The sequence below is a fragment of the Sardina pilchardus genome, chromosome 11 (genome assembly GCF_963854185.1).
Source record: "Sardina pilchardus chromosome 11, fSarPil1.1, whole genome shotgun sequence".
NCBI lineage: Eukaryota > Metazoa > Chordata > Actinopteri > Clupeiformes > Clupeidae > Sardina > Sardina pilchardus.
Window position 1 is genome coordinate 16584611 of NC_085004.1, and position 5441 is coordinate 16590051.

Below are 5441 nucleotides of genomic sequence, written 5' to 3' on the forward strand. Positions count from 1 at the left end.
CACAAGTCTGTGCTCAACCGCAACGACATGACAAGTGTGTGGGTGTGATTTCGCAGACAGTTTGGAAACTGTGTATAAAGGTACTTCACACTGAAGCAGAGACAGCCAACAGAGAGGGAGAGAAAGACAGAAACAGAGAGGGAGAGAAAGACAGAAACAGAGAGAGAGAGAAAGAAACAGACAGAGAGAGACTTCCCTTTGTACTGACATGAGACTGATTTGAGGACAAGAGAAGTGGGAGTAAAGAAGTATCCAAAGGAGGAAGTAAAATGACTTAGGGCTGTTGGGCTGTTTGTTTTATTTTTAGCCATGTTTGCATATACTTGCTATAAACGTTAGCACCAAAATAACTGAGGAGAGAGTGATGAAGAGGGAGCCGAAAGGAGACCGAGAGGAAGGCTAGCCAACAGGGAACATACAGTATAGAGACACACACACACGGCCACAGGTCGCAGGTAAACATGCTTCCCTTGGGGGTTGTGTTACCTCAAGCTCAAGCTAATGCTGTTCGGATGACTTTGGTGATGAGTTGGAGATTGACAAACGGAGAAGGAGCAGCAGCCGATGGCGCAGGCATGTAAACACCCACAGACACCCGGAGACTGGCGCTCGTCTGTGGGGGAGAGAGACCTGTCTGCTGCTGCTGCTGTTGCTGCTGCTGATGGCGGCTCTGATTCACTCTTGTTTTCTCCCTCCCTCCCCTTCACTCCTGTCCGTGCTGTTTCATTGTTTGATTCATTGACTCATTCCCACTGACAGCGATAATAACTGGCCTCATTTGATTCCCGTCAGCCTCGGAATCCACGAGGCTGGAACAAATGGGACTCGTCACATATCCGTTTTTCTTGTCGTCTCCCTCCTCCTCCTCCTCCTCCTCCTCCTCCTCCTCCTCCCCCACCTCTCACCCCATCCTTTTCTTCTGCTCCTGACCAATCTGCTGCTAGCGGGGGCGGGGCCAGTAGGCCAGTCAACCAATCATAGACCCAGAGGGCTTGCGTAGCCCCTCCCAGCTACCTTGGGAGGAAGGAGAGTGGCGCCCCGGCCTGTAAGTTTCACTCTCGTGGAGTCACGTGACCTATTGGCTGGTCTGTGGTGGCGTGGCATGATGTGCTATTGGTATGTTTCGCTCCCATCTCTCTACATCTGTCTGTTTTGCTATACACATCTCTATTCTCTGTGCACTGAAGGCATATATATCTATATATATATATATATTTATATTTATATTGTGGTTTTTGTTTGGCAAGTGGTGAAGTGAGTTGCCGTGGAGATGGCTCTCTGGTACTGTAGTTCATGGGTGTTGTAGTTCTCTTTGCCGTGCTGGTTGGTTGGTGGTGGCTGTAAAGGATGTGAATTTTGACCCTTCTGGCTGTTGTGAAGTGGCCTTGTGTGTGTTGTGAACTTTGGTGTATATGGATATTCCTTAATATGTATCCCTGTGTCTCTTTCTCTCTCATTTGCACACATACACAGGGTGGATTATATTAAAGTTTGGTATTTAATTTTTGCTTAAAAAAATCAGATTAAAGAATAAAATGAATTGCTCATTCTGAAATTCCTAAAATATTCATTAGAGGACCCTCAAATAACTAAATGTTTTTGCTAATATGCTAATACACCTCTGCCAACAAAAATGGTTATGAGATTTTCTTAAGGCTGTTTTTGCCAGACAATTGGAAAGGCTTTTCAACTAATCTATATTTCTACTAAAAAATAGTAACAAATTGAAGGCTTGAACACTGATTCAAAGCATAAAAAGGTACCTCTAGGGCCCCCCTCAGAAGAGTGAATCTTTGTGAGAGTTAGTACAAGCTTACAGCGCACCAGTGATTTTTGCAGGGATGCCGCTACAACCACAGCAAATATGCCCAAAGGAGACCAAATAAAACCTGGTAGTAGGAGTCAGGAAAAAAAATGAAGTTAATGGAATAAAGAGAAAGAAAGCATAGAAAATAATGGCCAGACCTGAGGCCACTTCATCAGGCAAGATGTAAGGCGTATTTTTGAGTGCAAACATGCCTGTCCTTCAGGCTGGACCTGATAAGATGTAATTTCCATTCAACTGGACACCCAGTTTGTGCAGGGAGGCCCCGGGCCCTTTAGCATGCCCAGGGTGGTCAGGACTCCGGCCCCAGGGCCGTTAGTGGCCAGAACAGTCTCCTGCACTGGAACAGAGTGACATCTTTGTGTTAATATTAATATTTCTTCCTCTCCTTTCTTTTTTCTTTCTTTCTCTAATTCCTTTCTCTCCTTATTTCTATCTTTCTCTCTTTCTTTCTTTCTGTTCTGCTCCTTCCATCCTGCTCTACCCTTCTTTGTTTAATCTTGCTTTTCCTTACTTTCTGCCTTTTTTTCTGTCCCCTGTTTATCTCAGAATACTGTACGTGGAGATGCAGTACAAACAAAATCACAACACAAGCCCTTTGAAATACTGCATATCTCATGGTCACCTCTATTAGCTGAGATGCACCACACACTTCAGAAACATCTCTGATGTTCTTGGGAGTCTTTGGTTTTATGTGAGAAGTGTGTTTTGGGGTTGCTGCTATTTAAACGTGCCAGCATGAAGGTTTTATTTACAGTGACTCTTTACTGACTGAAAATGAATTAATCCTGGACGTCTACAATCAAGTCAGATAACACAAAGACTTGCCTCGAATGGTCCCTCTTGCCTCCACTGAAAGGGTAGAAAAAGACAAAAGGGGGAAAGACAAAAAAAGAGGCACATCTTTGTGAGTCTAATGGCATGTCTATTGTAAAATTTTAACAAGTCTTTTCTCTAGAAAGAAAATAAGAACAAAGAGAAGTTCACTTTATGTCCTGGAGAATGAAATAAATGGAACAGTTCCATGTTCTCACTGCAGAGGCATTAAATTCTGATGCGATTGTCTCTGCGGAGATCATCTGAAGAACTCCACAGTGGTTCCATCGGAGTTTCAGCTGCAGAACCCTGGAAATGCATGGAGCCACGGCTCCAAACTGGAATGCCGCCCACCTCAGGGTTCCATCGTCTGTTGGCCAAGCATTTACTGAATCTGCTCATACTCTGTCCTGATCTCCCTCGCCAGATTACAAACTAACAGCATAAAACAACAGCTGAATAAATTACTTTTTACCCTCGCGTCCCTTGAATTATTCATTAGTGGGGAACCATGTTTTGTTATTATGTAGTGATGTAGCCATCACTATCTCATAATGCCAACCTTTAGCATGCCTATCCCAACTCCCTTGTCTGTGGAGAGATCAGATGATGTCAGGAGACAAATGTTGTTTCAGATCCTCTCCATACAGACCAATAGGAATACACAACCTCTCAACAGCTCATCTGGGGTAGGGACTTGACTGACAGGTGAAACTCCTCCACGCTCTGTAACATTCTGTTTCTCCCTCCCCGGCTTTGTAGTTTGTGCACTGGTTGTCGTTTCAGTTAATTTTGTGAGGTGCGAGAAAACTGATTGTAGTACTGTGTAATGTGTTACATACTCAAAGAATCAACTTGTTCTCTCTCTCTTTCTCTCTCTCTTTCTCCCTCTCTCTCTCTCTCTCTCTGTCTCACTATTTTACAGGATGAAGGGCCACAACTCCTTATTTCCACAAGTGCAGTATAAGTACAAGACTTTTCGCTCTGCTACATATCACAAGAGAAGGGTGGTCCCTTGACTCTGCGGGGAAGATTTAAAAAAAAAAAACGGGCGGCTGAGACAGAGGGAAGGAAGGAACATGGAGATTCTTTTCTTGGCAGTTTTTTTTTTTTCCTTTTCATTTTTTTAACCCCCTCGGTTTGCTTTGGCATCTGTGAAAGAGGATGTTTTGCAGAGACCAAATTTTTGCTGCTGTTTTTTAGAAAGGAGGAGAATCTTTATAGACACATTATGCTCAAAGCATGCATTCTGACAGATATAGAGTCGCGCGCAGACACACACACACACACACACACACACACACACACACACACACACACACACACACACACACACACACACAATCAGACTCAAGTTCCCACTTACAGACAGACAAATACACACATGACCACAATATGCACAGTATTTTGAAAACCTGCACATATATGAACATGTGTGTGTGCCAGTGTACAAATCAACATAAACAGCACATATAACAGCACATATAACAGCACACATCACATTACACACACACACACACACACACACACACACACACACACACACACACACACACACACCAGCCTGCTGCCATTTTGGTTTTTTGTGCCTACACAGGTGTCGTGCTCTGAGCCAGAGCTCGCTCTGGATCGCCAGTACAGAGAAGAGGAGAATCCAGGATAATTAACATGCATCATTCCTTAGGATATAGGGACCAAAGGACTAAAAAAAAAAAACGCTTTTTAAAAAGAATATAAATATATGACTATAAATATATATAAATATATATATATTTAAAAAAAACTCTTACCTTGTAGCTGCAAGTATTCCAATTTAGTAGTAGTCAAGAGAAAATCCTTAATTCAGTATCCAGTAGCCTAATTAAGGTAAAAAAAAAAAAAGAGAAAGTATGTATTTAAGACAAACATGAAATGGAGCTGAGATAGGTTGCTCTGGTAGCTGTTTTTCTGCACCAGGTGGTAGATTAGGGAAAACAATGTAGATTAGAAATGTAGATTTGCTAATTTTGCTGTAGTTTTTTTTTCCTTTTAATTTCTGTTTTCTAAAGTTAAAAATATAATAATACTTGAACTTGTACAGAAAACGGAAAAAGGACAAACGAAACAAACCTGTTGAAGTTGAGAAGATTAGCAGTTTTCGTCCTGACGAACAGCAATCCTCTGCTGTTCAGCCGCTGGATAGATAACTTGGCAAAACACACACACCAGAACACAGGCATACAGTCTATAAAGGAACTGTTTGGGAAAGAGGACAAAAAAAGGACAAAATAAAAAATTACAAAGAATGACCATCTAGATGTCTGTACTGGACAGGGTGCAGGGCTTCCCACAAGCCTCTGAGTTCAAGCGACAATCCACTGTAAAGACCAAGCGAAAATGGACACGGTGACTTTTTCTTTTGCTTCTGTCCTCGGTTTTTTCCCCCTCCTTAAGCTGTTTTGTACTACGACAAGGAGAGAGTTGTCAAGAAACTGATCCGAGAAGGGCACTGGATTTGGATTTCCTAACACAGAGCACATGGATGAGAAGAAGGTGGGATAAACTGTTAAAACTGCCTGATGAATGGACTCATCACCATCCTCCTCATCGTCAACTTATCCATAATGCTGAGTGAAAAACAACAATAATACTATAAAAACGAAACAATAAAAATAACGTATGACATATAAAAAGGCACACTTGGATGTCTGAAGCCGCTGACACCATCGCTGACACCATTGCAAAGCCCATATGCTCTAGAGGTACTTGTCATAGAAAAATACCCAGAGCCTTTCTACCGAACTGACCCATATGTATCATA

The 5441-nt window shown here is 42.4% G+C and overlaps 1 protein-coding gene across 1 annotated transcript in view; it reads left to right on the plus strand.

The window, feature by feature from the left end:
• celf6 (CUGBP Elav-like family member 6) overlaps nucleotides 1-3577 on the plus strand; it is a 165018-nt gene extending 161441 nt beyond the window's left edge. The window contains exon 13 of the mRNA XM_062548642.1: nucleotides 3567-3577. The gene's annotated coding sequence lies outside the window, so the exon portion shown is untranslated. The remainder of the gene's footprint in view (nucleotides 1-3566) is intronic.
• Nucleotides 3578-5441: the final 1864 nt, after the last annotated feature.